Raw genomic sequence first — 14,832 nt, 5'->3', positions numbered from 1 at the left:
GCGCCTGCTTTGACTTGCAGACTTATTACCATTTGTTTTAGAGAACAAAGTGTCACTACTGACAATATCAGGGCCTAACTAATGTGATAACTAGTCACCGCAGGCCCACAGTGGGAGTACCTGCATCACAGCTGTACTGATGGACCAGGCTTTCAAGAATCCGATGTCAGACTTTCATAAGCATTTAAGGTAGTTCCACACTGCTGAGTTTAGTAGAATCACTATAGTAGACATCCTTTCACAAGAATAATATTCTGTTTGTCCTGCCCAGGTCATTTTCTCCTTTCCGGTCTGTGACTTTCCCTTTCACCATGCATTTTTATTGGCTAATAAATTAATTTGAGGGGGAGGGTTGGAATTTTTTTTTCTTGTGTTGCTTGGCTCATCGACTGACCGGAGCTGCTCCCCCTCCCCCCACCAGTGCCTTGAGACCCTCACGGGTGAGTAGCAGGCTTAACACTTCCCGATTGATTGAGTGAGTTCCATTGATTGTGCAATGTCTCCCTCACTTCCTGCTAGCTCTGGGGTCTTGTATCTATGTTCTTCTGTTCGTTAGCTTAGTCAATCTGGTCTATACCTAGAAATAAAGTTACTCTGAGCACGAAAATACATTTACACACTTGTTGCAAACTGAGGCCTAGATGTATCAAGCCTTTTGCGATTCGTTAAGGCCTAAATTCGCAGAATTTCGGCCTTAACGAATCGCAAACGGACATTTTGCATCTTTTGGGATGTATGAGAAATTAGCAAAATAAGGAATCGCAAAAAAATTGCGATTCCTTATTTTGCTTAAACATTTAAGGAATCGCAATTTTGCGATTCCTTAAATGCCATGTATGAAGCTTTTTCAAATTGCGAATTCTGGTTAAGAAATCGCAAATTAACACCAACTTGAGGTTGGTGTTAATTTGCGAATACCTTTCAAAATTCACAATTTAGCAATTTTGAAGGTGGCATGTGGCACACATACATGCCCATAGGGCATGTATGTGCGCCATATGCACACACATGTAAGTTTCAGGGGTGCAGCAGGGTGTCCATGAGACACCCCTGCACCCTTGAAATAATTCTCAAATTGCGAATTCGCAATTTCAGAATTATTTCGCAATCATTCCTATGGGCCTCCTTGCCCATAGGAATGAATGGGAAATTATTCCTTATTTGCGAATTCGCAACTTGTGAATTCGCAAATAAAGAATAATAAGGAATCGCAAAAAAATTGCGATTTTAAACATACATCTCATTTTGCGATTTCTAAATAGCGATTCGGTAAAAATCGCTATTAAGAAATCGCAAATAGGAACGTTGATACATCTAGGCCTGAATCTCTTTCAGTGTTTGTACTGATTCTGCCAGGTTTGAAGATCACCAAATAATAAACCATGTCATGGCATTCTCTGTTAGGGGCAACCTGGGGTGAATTCGGTCTTTCACCCTCAGAGCATATTTTTTAAAGCTTGTTCTCTCCTTCTTTTGACAGCAATTCATAAATAATGTGAAGGAAAATTAAAACCGATTGGTTTGTGCTCTCGAGTTCTTCACTTTGAATCATTTGTACAGAGGGATACGTTCTAAATTGTAACCTAATGATTTCCCCGTTGTGACTGGTGTAAAATGTATTTGGTTAAAGGGTGAGGAGTTGTCATGGTTTAAAATGTACATAAATGTACAGGAATTTATATAGCGCAAATCACCAAGCGGTTTCTAAGTGCTTGCTTAGGGAACCCGTCCTGGTATTCCCCTGTGAGATAACCCCGGCAGGGTATCCGCAAGGTGAAAGCCAGGCATTCCGCCACAAGGGGCCGTTGTGGAGATTAAGCAAGCTATTGCCCAGAGTCGCAGAGTGTGAACCCGTGAATCGAGTAGGCACCGGAGCGAGAATTGTCGAGTCCATGGACATTTTAGGACTCAAGACCCCGCCGAGCCGGGAATTGAACCTTGGTCCCGGGCTGACCTCCGCTTCCAGGTCTGCCTCCACTAACCAGTGAGCCACACTTCTCCACTGAAGTTTAAGGTCACAATGACTACTTTTCAGTACACTAGTATGTTTGCAATATAGAATCTTAAAAGGCCCGATTGAGTGCTACACAAGAGTCCTTTACGGATATCCATGCAGGAGATGAATGCCATCAGTACAGTCCCTTTCCTCTGTTTTCATTTATATAATTTCTTTAGAGACTGTCTTTCCAGCGTAGGTTGGCAGCACTCTTTCTATGTGAAGTTACAGGCTACCTGCTGCTGATTCTCAGGTGAAGATTCACCAAGACACCGTCACTAAGTTACAGGCTACCTGCTGCTGATTCTCAGGTGAAGATTCACCAAGACACCGTCATTTAATTGCTGGTGTTTCTGTTCCTTGGTGCCGGGGATGGAGGCCGGGAGTACATTTATCTTGTGTCCTCTTTCTCTTTGGGAATGTCTTTATTTCATATTTTATACATTATTGAGGAATTCCTTTTTCATGCTTATGTGGAGCCTAGGAGACTTCTGGTTAAAGGCCTCTCTCTGGGACTCTTTTTAGAATTCTTTGATCCCAAAAGCAGTATTTTGCTTGTAGTCACTTTCTTGTTGGCACTGCTGTATCTTCTCACCTGTTTGGGTGTTTCTTCTCTGCCAAGGGCCAGACTCTCAGTTCTACCATGTCCTATCTCCAGGGTTCAAAGTCTTTGAATAGCCTCTTTTGTCAGGGTTTCCTCGTCCAAGTTGTCTTTAGTTAGAATTTGGATGTTGTCTATTATCCGTAACCTCTGGGCTCTACTGCTCTCACTTTTTAAAATTCTGTTTTCTGCCCTAGTAATGGACAGCACCATAAATTGTGTGACCTAGTGACAAGCTCCATCTCTTTATTTATTTTGTATTCACATCGCCTGGATACCCTCATGGGTGACTATTAGAATATGAAAGATCCCTTAAATTGGAATTTAAAAATGCAACACAATCTGATTGTTCCCATTATGGCAAGATAAAAATTGTACCAAGAGCATTTTTGTGAGTGTTTTAAAAATGTTCTTAAACATAACATTCACATTTAGCTTTTCCCACACACACAGCTGTGATATATATTTGTATTGCTGTTCTTATGAGCATTATTCCCGAACGTTTTGAGACACCACTTTGCATCTGCTAGTTATGCATGTTATTATACCTGGCCAATTACCATCAGGTGACTACCACAGTGCTGCAGCTCTGAGCCTGGCCTTTGACCCAACCCACAACTTGCATGCCCAGCCTCTAACCAATGGCCTCGTCCCATTTTATCAGATGTTCCATATGGTTGGGTAGCGACGCCATGTTTCCACTTACAGGACAGTGTTCATAATTTCTGAATTGTTTGTGTCCTGCTTCACATGACCTCGTAGACCCTTTAATCTGTCAGGCAGCTGTGCAGGCTATAAGGTGTAGCACTATATATACACTGCAGCATATCTAAATTTGACTTTTGTATTCTAGTAGCAGTCACTGGAGGTGGATCAGAGTCAATGCTTAATTAGGGGAGCTAGGTGCCGGTGGTTTGCATCACAACTCATTTGTAGCACCAAGGCTTATGTTTCATAGGCTGACTTTAGCCTGAGCAAGATAAACAGATAGAAAAGGGCAAAGGAAGAAGGAAGACACAGATAGGAAAACTGTGAAATACAAATTAACCAAAATTAAAGGAAGTATTTTAAAGGAAAGATAATTTTAAGGAAAAATCAAAAATTACATGGAATAAGCTTGGTGGAGTTTAGGACTAGAGAGGCGTTTTAGCATTCAAAGATTTGTAATGTTTAGGGGTGCAGAGGGATTTTTAGGGGCAGAAATGGCAGTTTAGAGGTGATTCGGGTTTTTTAGTTATCAGAAATGGGTGAATTTTAGGGGTGGTAAACGGAAGAGTGGTGTTTAGGTGTGGTGAGGTGTTTTAGGGTTCCGGAATGGATTGAGTGTAGGGATGTTGAAGGATTTCTGTGGTTCATGGATGGGTGCAGCAGCGGCTTCTCTAAAGGAGCGGAAGAGCATTGCCCCACTACTTTGAGCCACCATTCCCCTAGAAAAAACTGTTGCTTAATTTTTTTTTTATTTCTCTTAAATATGTAAATTCGTGTTCAGCAAGGATTTATACCGCACCTGTTTTGGGATGCATTTGCTTTAGTGGTGTCATATGCCAACAGGGAGGAAGGGACATGGCTGATGTCATGAACAGCTATGACGCTGGGTAATTAAAATGCACGACAGACTAGCCAGTCTCCGGATAAGGCCAGCCTGACTTGCGCACTTCAAGCTTGTGTGCAAATCCACTATGCTTTAGGGGAGGGGCTTGGCCAGTTAACGCAGCCCTCCTTGTCTTCATTGGGGGGCTGTGTTGCCATGTACATCCAATCTCGGTGCAGCTCAAAAGCCATTTAATATAATAAATAGCATAAGAGCTACGTCAGCATTGGCTCCTTGGCACACAAGGTACTCCTGTAGAGTCAGACAGCACTGGGGCAGGAAGACTTACAACATTGCCAATTATAGTGCAGCTTTCTTTTAAAGCTCACGATTGGCCATGTTTTTTAATTTTTTTATTATTCTCTGCCAGGGCTCCCATTGTGAGAGTGAATATACAGACTGAAGTGCTGTGTATCCCTAACACTGCAGTAAAGTAAGTTGCCTGCAGCTGCAGTAGTTATTTTATTTTAAATAGCTATTGCTGAGATAAGTCCTTGAGTCGAAAAAGAGCATGTGAAAGGGGTAATGCCAGAAATGCCTTTGAAATGAACATAATCGGATGTTCAGCATTAAAAAGAGGTTTAAAGCTGTCCTGGGTTCACTGTAGTTTTGTTGTCATGAATAGCTTAACTCCCCTAGTGTTTGCTTTATTCACTTGGTGAGAGTCAAAGGGGACTTTTACGCCTCACCACTTTCGAACATCACCAGCCACAAGTAGATGGGCAGAGTTTAGGGCTTGAAGGTTTATAAGGTTCAATGGTGGGTAGATGCTAGGGGTGCTCATGAATTTGTTGGGTTCAGGAATTGGTGGAGTTTAGGGTGGCTGTGTTTGTGATGAAAGCGCCACCAAAAGTGTTCACAACTTTCTATTGCCATGGTGCAATGTACGAAGGACTTCATGGAATTGAGTGCACGCTAGTCTATATCTTGAGACGTGGTGCCTAGCTACTTACTGGACCAGGTTGATTACCTGCTAATGGTTATGCAGAGATCGAAGTTTTATGGCATTTCCAGATTTAAGGACAGGCTGATCTGGCCTTGAGATGCGAACTACCTATAACTTTTAAGCCCTTTTTTACGTCATATATTATGTCTTTTCCTAAACTAATAAGTGGTTTGTGTACAGCATTCCACAGCTACACAAAACACCAATAACTGAAACATAAATAGAATGGATGTTTAAGTTCTCTGTTGGTTTGAGTCCTTGGAAGTTTTCTTTGTCTTTTTAACCCCTTCCGCGCTCATGACGAGCTCAGCTCGTCATGAGATACACCGCTCGCACGCTCATGACGAGCTACGCTCGTCATGTAACGTGGCTTTTCGAAAAGCGCAGCGCGCAGCGGGAAAACCGCTAGCGCGCATGCGGTTAAAGACTGTGAGACTATAGGTATTTTTTTTCAAATTTTAATGAGCAACATATGCTAATTATTCACACTCAATTAACTGTACCAATGTTTTCCATTCACATGCTTAACTGTATGATCTCACTCTTGTTTCTTCACAGAGGCACAAGTCACCTGGAACCCGCTCACCCAAAGTAGCCCTCTAAGCTGGATGCATCTGAGACCACTCGCCAAGACAGCGTGAATATTTTGTAGGTACCATATTTTTAGTTTACTGTTTTCAACCACAACATCTATAGATCAGTCAAGTTTCTCCTGTTTTGTACATTTTCTAGACAATGACTGTGCTAATCTGAGGCATTTTCTCATGTAACAGTATTTCAACATTACTACTATGTTGAAAGGTAGTAGTACTTTGCTTGGTGATCGTGTCGAGCACACTGTCAATGTGGGCTTCTCAAGCAAGGAGCCAGAGAGCAAATGATTTCTATTGTATTGTAATTCTTGTTTTGAGTGTAAATCTGAAACATCCTGCTAGGCCTTTGTGAGTCACATCTTATCAGATAAAGTGATGATAGTAGTGTGTTAGAAACATTTTTCTCCCGGTTATTTCAGTCACACTGGAACATGACACTTTCTTTCAAGTTATTGCAATTGTTAAGTGTTATAGAAGACAAAATATTACCAGACAGTCCGAAAATTACTTCAATACATCAGCACCCAAGGCTATTTTTCCCATCCTGTTTAAAGCAATCTATAATTTCTATTGCACTCTAGTTTATTCGCTGTTGAGAAACTTATTGAACAACTAGCTGGAGGCAAATAAATGATTCTGTGTCCCAATCGACACATTAATTTGTGCTGTCAGGTCAAAAGGTTACAGAGCACAGGCAGCAACAGTGCCGCTCGTTGGGAAAAGGAACTTGATCAGTGTAGCAACAAATTGTGTGCATGTTTTGAACGAGATAGGCTACCTTGTGAAAATAGCCGTGCCCACGGCCAGTGAAATTTGTGTTCAGCTCCCTCAACAGTGCACTGTATTTATGCAATATAAAATTCCGTAAATAAATAAATATCTGTGATCATGGGGTTATGCATTTCGAAAATAACTCAAATAGCAATTGAACTGCTGCCCTCCAATGTCTTCGTTGTTAGAAAATAGTATACAATACTTTAAAGTTCTATATAATGAGCACTAACATAATATATTTAACCTTGTCTAAATGGACTGCTTGTGGAAAGGTACCCAGTAGACAATAGAGGTTTCACATATTTGGAAGGACGCAACAACATTAAAATAAATACACAAGAATCAGGAAATAATTATTAATCCTGATCCTCTTTCTGAACAGATGGGCCCTAATTTCGAGTTTGGGGACTTTGTGACATTGCCAGTTTGTGATGGATGTCCCACATCCCCCAACTCTAATTCCTGACCCTTCTGCTCGGATATACCATACATTTGTCATCCACCCTATATAGATATCACTCAACCCTCCAAGTAGGGTGAAAAGGACATCAACTAATTTTTGGCAAATGTCTTGCATTCTCCAAATTCAAAATGAAGTTAATTATCAAGTATTTATGCATGCTGAAAAATTGTTTTTTATACCTCCTAAACAATGTCAAGTATTCACCCCTTAACCCGTATTTATAAATAATATTTTTTTGCATATTTATTAGTTTTAATAGAGATAACACAGCTAGCATTATTACTTAGTCACCTGGGGCCAGATCACAAAATATTTTTGACTAGCGCTGCTTCATGTAAGTAAGGTAGGTGCTTGGTGCAAATACCGGAAGCAGCTTAAGCCTTTAAAGTCCCTGTGACAGGCAGCCATATATCACTGTTTGAGGCGGTAAAATACCACTGCTCCAGTGTTTAAATGATTGACGATTCACGTCAGACCAAAACTGTGGCAAAGACTTCTCTTAAATTAGCACATTCGGTGCTCGCTTTTTAAAATACGGCCTCTGGTGTGTAAAACAAACACCCAGAAGTGTAAGTGATGTTAAGTGCAAGTGGTGTTAATTTAAGGAGTGTCATGTTACGCTTGAATATCATACTATAATGAACTCTCCTGCAGTGCACACTGTTAAATGAACCTAAAATGTACATTTTTTGTCAATGTTTCTACACAGTCAAATGCCCCAGTGTGCCTCCAAACCTATGCCTTTGATCAATGGAACGTCATATTTAATTTCTTGAGTGTCGAACTGATGCCAGTCACTGTTCTCTTAAAGTGATTGATCACATTTGATTTTTTGTGAATAATTTTTTTTTTCTTATCTGTATTCCGAAAATTTACATTTTATTTTGTTCTTCAGTCCAACAGATTTTTGCTGTTACTTGTGTTCATTCCCACCAGATACCCAATTTTCCAAACTTTTAAAATGAATAATTCATTAGCTACATGGGGAAAACTTGCATCATACTATATATAACTGGAGGGCTCCAACTGTGATTCTGTGTGGAACTATATTTAGCCTTTGATAAAGAACCATGGGACTCGAAATGCATAGGGGATGAATGTAAAAGTCATTGTCTCTCAATGAGTTAAATGACCTGGTGGGAATGTACACCTAAAATAGTTGGCTTGAACGATAATTAAATAAATGTTTCATTTTCAATATATAGAGATGAGAAAAAAGAATCCTTATTCATGAATAAACTAATGTAAACTTTCTACACAATGGCCTAATCCAGGTACTAGACACCTGTATGATATAAGGGTCTTAAACGGAGATATAAGAGAACGTACAGGGAATATATATATAGTAAGAACAGTAAGGGGCCTACAAGTACCAAATTGCTGGTCTCCATAAAATTATATTGGGGCCGTTTTAGGGGGTATTATACATGTTTACCTGCAAATGTGTTGGTCTCTTGCTGGGTACTTCACATCAATTCTATCTAGGAAAATTTGCAGAATAATATTGACCTAATGTATTCCATCTGAGAGTGAGGCTATTAGTCACAGGATTCACATTGCAGAATAAAAGTTGTGATTTCTAACATGTATAAGATGTGGATAGGAATATGAAGAGGAAGTTTATGTTACTTTAGGTATTAGGGACCTCACTATAGTTTCATCAAATTGTTATTCGAGGAAGGCCAGGATTAGGATTTTTGGGAATGGCAGAGCTGTCCTGGCCATTCTTCTACTGTCACATTTTCCCAGTGGGCTGCGGGCTAGAACGCTACTTTCATAGCTGGGTGAGCTGCAATAGCCATACCACAAAAGTCTCTTTGGCAGCCTCTTGCAATGTGAAACTGGTAAAAACATTGTTACCACGACTGATTAGGGTTTGCAATCCAGGCTGATGATGCTTGTATCTACTATTATTCAAAGAAAATGATTGTAGAGTCATCTGCGTGCTCTACAGGGCACTTTTGCACAGTGGGTGCCAGTAACAGTTGGCAGAACCTAAAACTAAGGTTGATATTCCCTATAATATTTAAATGAGCTGTTAAAGGTTCATTAGGCTGATGCATTTGCTGTATTGTTTGCGTTTGGAAAATGTAGTCCAAATTAAAACAGAGTTATATTTCACATTCCTTTTACATCAGTAGCGAAGTGGATTTTGACACATTACACACAGGCAAAAGGAAAACACCGCATTTGTTTGTGCAGATTTAAAAGCAATCCATAGATGAGACAATACAGAAACACAAAAATACAGATACGTTGGTAAAGATTAGAATACTAATATGTTGTTCAGGGACTGTCTCGAAATACAGACAGTTAAAACATTCTGAACATTAAAGACCTTGTTCCTGTTAAACATTCCATTGGATTATGGGGCAGTCAAGGCAGCTAATAGGTTACATTTGTGGAATCAGGAAAATGATATCAATCTTTTAGAACAGAGCAGCTTTAGATAGTGTGAGAGTGTATTATGCTTTTTTAAATTATATTTATTAATTCCTTCAACAATAACAGATCTGTACATCATACAAGGACCCTCCCCCTCCACACACAATCTAACGATTGTTTACATAATGTTTGCATTGTGAAAGCGTTACAGCACTCAACAATATTAATCACTTGGAAGCCGACACAAATCCTGCCATATGTACCGTATGTGTCATGCCACCAATCAGGGTGGTCTATTATTAGAGGGTCTAATAGTTTGGTTAACATCTCAGCCCGTTTCTCAATAAGCTTTTCCCCTTCTCATTGTCTTTGATGGAGCGTAATTAATTTAGTATGAGTTTCTCAGTCAATTCTGGGTCATTAGATATTACAATACAAATACATACTTAAGAAACATGACTAACAGCGTGACTTGTAAAACATATGAGAGTTCAATCTGCATCGTAAAAGCATGCAGTAGGATTGCAAACCAGTTCGAGTTGAAAATGATAATTTCCGGTTTGATTTGGTACGGTAACAATCACCCCATAGACAGACCATAGACTTCGACCAATGAAAATCATGCAAACTGCAAAGGATGCTTTTGTGGGAAAGATCTATGCATAATTGGAAGTATAACTGCCCTGTGGGAAAAGACTGTTGGCTGGCCATCTTTGAACTTCATATATGACTGGCATGCCCTCAGACTGAACTCTGATTTCAGTGAACTGAACTCTCTTGACTTCCTGCACTTTGCCCGCTGGTGAAGTCGAGCAGGCAAAACCTTTCGGCTGAAGGGTTGTATGACTCCGGTTGTTGCACTTTGTGCTCTAGCGTTCTCTTTGAGCTCAACTTGAGGCTCCATAACCCTGATAATCTGCAACCGATTCTTGATCTGTATGATTCATTCCTGTATTTCTCAAATTGTATTATTGTTCTCTCTCTCATTCTCACAAGGTATTTGTTTTGAATTGCATCTGAATTTGAACTGTGATGTGTTGTAAATTTACCTGTACTAAAACAATAATCGATATTAAATGATTCTAAATGTATTTTTGTGCTCTGGCCATTTCAAACTTGAGCTTAGATAAAGATTTGTTGATTACAACATTTATTCGTATGTCATTTTTAGTGTCTAGTCATTAAAAATGTCATGATTCTGTGCAACTTCGATCTTGTACCTCTTCTTCTCATTCCAGTCAAAATTCTGAAAACAACTTGTGATTGTTTGGCTCTCTGACGTCTGGTTGTCTGACCTCTGTTGTTTTGTATACAGCACACTCCCGGTTTCTGCCAGCCCACACCCCATTGTTACTGGCCTCCTTAAGGCACTGGATAACCTCTGGATAGTATATGCATGGTGTCAGTGTTATGGTACTCATTAGACAGCTCAAAAAGGGATGAGTGGATTGCTTCAATTAATCTCAGCTATTGGTAATGTATAGGTAATTTACTAATACATACTATTTTAGCTTCGATGTTACAGGCAGGGACAAACCGTATGCAAATCAGTCTTGACTCCACCCACAAGGGACAGTCCAGACCAAAAACGGCAAGCAAGGTCGCCTCTAAACGACAAGCAATCTGAGACCATCTTCAGATTGTTTTAATCTCATTAGTGAGGTGCAGCTTGACCCCCATGGTTTAGAACTCACACTGAACATACTCCTCCTACGTAGGGAGAAACACAGTGCAAACAGCTGTGGATGGAATATTTTAATCAGTCTCTACTCCAATACTCACTCTGATTCGATTACCCCTGCCTGTAGCCTTCAACACTGTTCAACATCAGGCATTCATACACAGGCTCCATAGAAAGCGGATGAGGTGACTGGCACTTGAGTGGAAAATGTCATTCCTGACCAGCAGGATCCAGACTGTTGCACTCACCCCTCCTCCCCATAACATGCCCACCATACCTCAAGTGTAGAGTGCTTTTAGACCACACTCTCTATTTCCTATACTGTGCTTCTAGCGGCCCTCATGAGAATGTTGGGCAAGACTTACATGCTTATGCTTACCATACAAGACTTAGTTTAATGCTCAATGTCTCCTCCTCAGTGGCTGGCATATCCAACTTTGAATCTGTAATATTACAGGGTCTTCCTTGGTCGATGGCAGAATACTGCTTAAAGGTGAACTCTGACAAAACAAATAGTCTTGGGTGACCAATAAACCACTTTGGGCCATATGTAGGTAAATACTATTTACCGATTCTAAAATACCGAATTTTACCGATTCGGTATTTCAGAATCGCTAAATGGTATGTAGATATTGATTCGGTAAATCTTACTGAATCTGTAAAATTAGGTAATTACCAATTCGGTATTTACTGATTTGGTAATTCCCATTCATTCCTATGGCCCTGGAGTCCCATAGGAATGAAGGGGAATTACCGATTCGGTAAATACTGAATCGGTAATAGGGGGAAGACTTACAAGGGTGGCAGGGTGTCACATTGACACCCTGTTGCACCCCTGAATAGTGCATGGGTGCACATGTGGCACACATACTTGCCCTAAGGGCATGTATGTCTGCCACATGGCACTTTTGGAAAAGCACAAATTTGCTTTTTTCAAAGGTTTTTGATATTTACCACCAACTTTTAGTTGGTGGTAAATACTGAATCCTTAACTCAGAAATGCACTCACTTGAGTGCTCCCTACATTAAGAATTCGGTAATTTACCGAATCGGTAATTTACCGATTCCTTAAATTACCGATTCGGTAAATTACCGAATCCTTAAATTTGACCCCTATATCTCAAATGCCCAATACCGGTCGGTAACGGCCAAAATTCGATAATTTCGGCCGTTACCGACCGGTATTGGGCTACCTACATCTGGCCCTTTGTCTTATGTCTCGAGACCTTCTATTGTGAGTTGTGTTTTCATTCCCACTGCCAAACTCAGGAATTTTGGTAATTTTCTTATTTTTTTGCACATCCCATATCAATAAGGTTGTTTCCATCTGTGCCCTCTATTTTACGACCCGTGGGAAGATGTAACTTTCTTTCATGTTGAAGGCAAACACATAGCCACTCAGCCAGCAAATACTTCTCATCCGGATTAATGCAACACCCTTCAGTTAGCCCCACCTAAGTACCTGATCTGCCATATTTAAATTGAACAGAATACAAAGGCTCATCTAATGCTTGGTTTACTTACTTCACCTCCATCAAGCCACCCCAGGCATAGTTCCATAGCTTCCTGTGGATAAGAGATTAATTTGCAAGACCTTGTGCAGTCCATCACTCTGGAGTTCTCTATCTTCACAGTAATTTCACTGTTGTATTTCCATGCATGTTCTTTGCTTTTTTATTTCTGGTCTGGCCTCCACTTTTGCTATGTTGGCCATTTCCTTCACGTTTGCCATGTCAAAATGAATGACCTTTTTCTATCAAAGCCACAACTCTCTGGAATTAAATACCTCTCGCCCTAGACTGTATCCGGCAGCATCTGATCTCCAGTTATTCTCTAAGAACTCATCACTTCTTAAGCTAAGCTGTTAGCTTGGCAGGATCTTGGGGCAAGATTGATGACTAATAGTGTCATACAAACGCAAGATGAGAGGGAGGAGTTGAGCTGCGGTGAGGGCAAACTCAACAAGCTCCTCAGCTTCCTGTATTCCCCTCCCCGGTCACCGGTCCTCTCCGTAAGATCTTGGCCTGGCTCTGGGGTTCTGTTACCATTTCTTTCTGCTGACTATCTTCCTTCCTTTTTGGAGCAAAAATCGTTAACTTACAGAGAGTGCGACTGTCGGTAGTTGGCAGCCGCAGAGAGAGGGCTACAGGTGGGTTGTGGAGACTGCCCGGCTAGGTTCAGGTACGGTCTGCGGCTGCCTGGTGGACCCCCACCAACTTATGTGGACAGGTGGGCAGTAGACAACTGTGGGCAGCGGAGTCATGGTCACACAGGACAAGAGGGGGAGCGGGGAAGCTCCAACCAATTATCAACCACCAAAGCACCGTCCATTAATTACGCATGAGCTGAAAGGGTGAGGAGTGGTTGAATAGAGGCTGAAGAAGAGTAAGACACTTTAAGTAAGGATTAGGAGGAGCAACATTTTTAACAGTCTTCTCACTCTCATTCAAACGGCATCACTCTAAGGCACAGAAAGGACTGCAAGTACTTTAGAAAGTTGGGATGTAAGAACGCCTCCAATATATATTTCTGCTTGGTGCCCTTTGTTTTGCAAAATGTTGCTGGCTTATTAGGATTAGTTGGAGCGCCGTGCCGACTGAGGGCTAGCCAATTTATTATTGACCTCTACCCTTCACCTTATTATCGCATTACTATTGTCCTACTGCCTTATGCTTGCTCCCAGCAGTGCTAATAGTTACAGCAGCAGTAGTAGGGACTTTTCGTTTTGCCCCTAATAAATCGTTCATCAACTATCTTTCATTATGTGATCAGGGAAAACAAGAGGTGTGCCACTGGCTGCCAGGCAGAAACAGAAGCAGCTAAGTGGATCAAACTCAAATAGAGTTTCTCAGGGGGGGAGGTGGCAGAGGCAGGCCCGGCAGAGCAAGTGGAAGGTGACACGCCTGTGGGCGTAAACCAGGCGCTTTATAAATCTCCCTAATAATAATAATAATAATAAATAATAAGGGCCTGCATATTCGCATTCCAAGTCTTCAATGCCTAATTTTAATCAACAAGGGAAAGCGCATAAGAAATGTGACTTTTTAAAGAACCCAGTTGCTGCATTACTCACATATTGCAAGGACACTCCTATTAGCCATTTACAAAGCCTGTTACAGCCGCTTTTGTCAAATAAGTATAATTAAATTTTAAGGTACCTTCCAATGAAAAGGAGTTTCCCAATGCACCCGCTCTCGGCAAGAGTTTGAAAACATAAAAAAGGTTCCTTCCAATGGGAAGCCTGAGCCATAAAAAGTTCCAGTGAAAAGAACAGCAGCAGTGAGTTAGGATCTTCTTATCTTCTTATCTGAAGTCTGCTAAAATTCAGGAAGTAGGTCGTAACAACAATGGTGCTATGGAAGACTCTAAAACTGGCAAGGAGCCATGTACATTTTACAACACTGGCAAGACTATCCAGGTCACAGCGGAGGTGTATTATCCTAACTGTCATAATACTGCCAATTATATATTCAACCCAGAAGGCTCGGATGGAGCGGCCCCCACAATGGGGTTAGGCTTGGAAACCGGCAAGGTGGAATTATCACTAGGTTGTCCCAATAATACATCATCTCCAGATAAAGAGGCCATAGCAGTCAACGTCTTTTTACCATCGCTAGGGGAGCCTCAGGCGGAGGAAGCAATACCACTGGGCTTGTGCTCCGTAGTGGTGGGCTCCCCGTTACCGAGTTCCTCTGTACTTGCACACAAGCCGACATGCTAAATGGTCAACCCACTAGTGAAAAAAGACCGAAAAACAACACCTGGGAGATTTTGCTTTATTCATTTCAATAGGTTGTAAACA

The 14,832-nt window shown here is 41.0% G+C and overlaps 1 protein-coding gene across 7 annotated transcripts in view; it reads left to right on the top strand.

Moving 5' to 3' along the window:
• The window catches only part of HPCAL1 (hippocalcin like 1), a 1,733,702-nt gene that overhangs the window by 620,890 nt on the left and 1,097,980 nt on the right, over positions 1–14,832 (top strand). For 6 of the 7 annotated variants that reach the window (XM_078647808.1, XM_078647811.1, XM_078647806.1 and 3 more), the window contains exon 3: positions 5,693–5,782. The gene's annotated coding sequence lies outside the window, so the exon portion shown is untranslated. Of the gene's footprint in view, positions 1–5,692; positions 5,787–14,832 lie in introns of all 7 variants that reach the window. The other variant, XM_078647812.1, reaches the window with a different exon arrangement.

The sequence above is a fragment of the Lissotriton helveticus genome, chromosome 6 (assembly GCF_964261635.1).
Source record: "Lissotriton helveticus chromosome 6, aLisHel1.1, whole genome shotgun sequence".
In the NCBI taxonomy this organism is placed as follows: Eukaryota; Metazoa; Chordata; class Amphibia; order Caudata; family Salamandridae; genus Lissotriton; species Lissotriton helveticus.
Note: the sequence above shows the minus strand (reverse complement) of the source record. Positions and strands in the feature narration are given on the sequence as shown.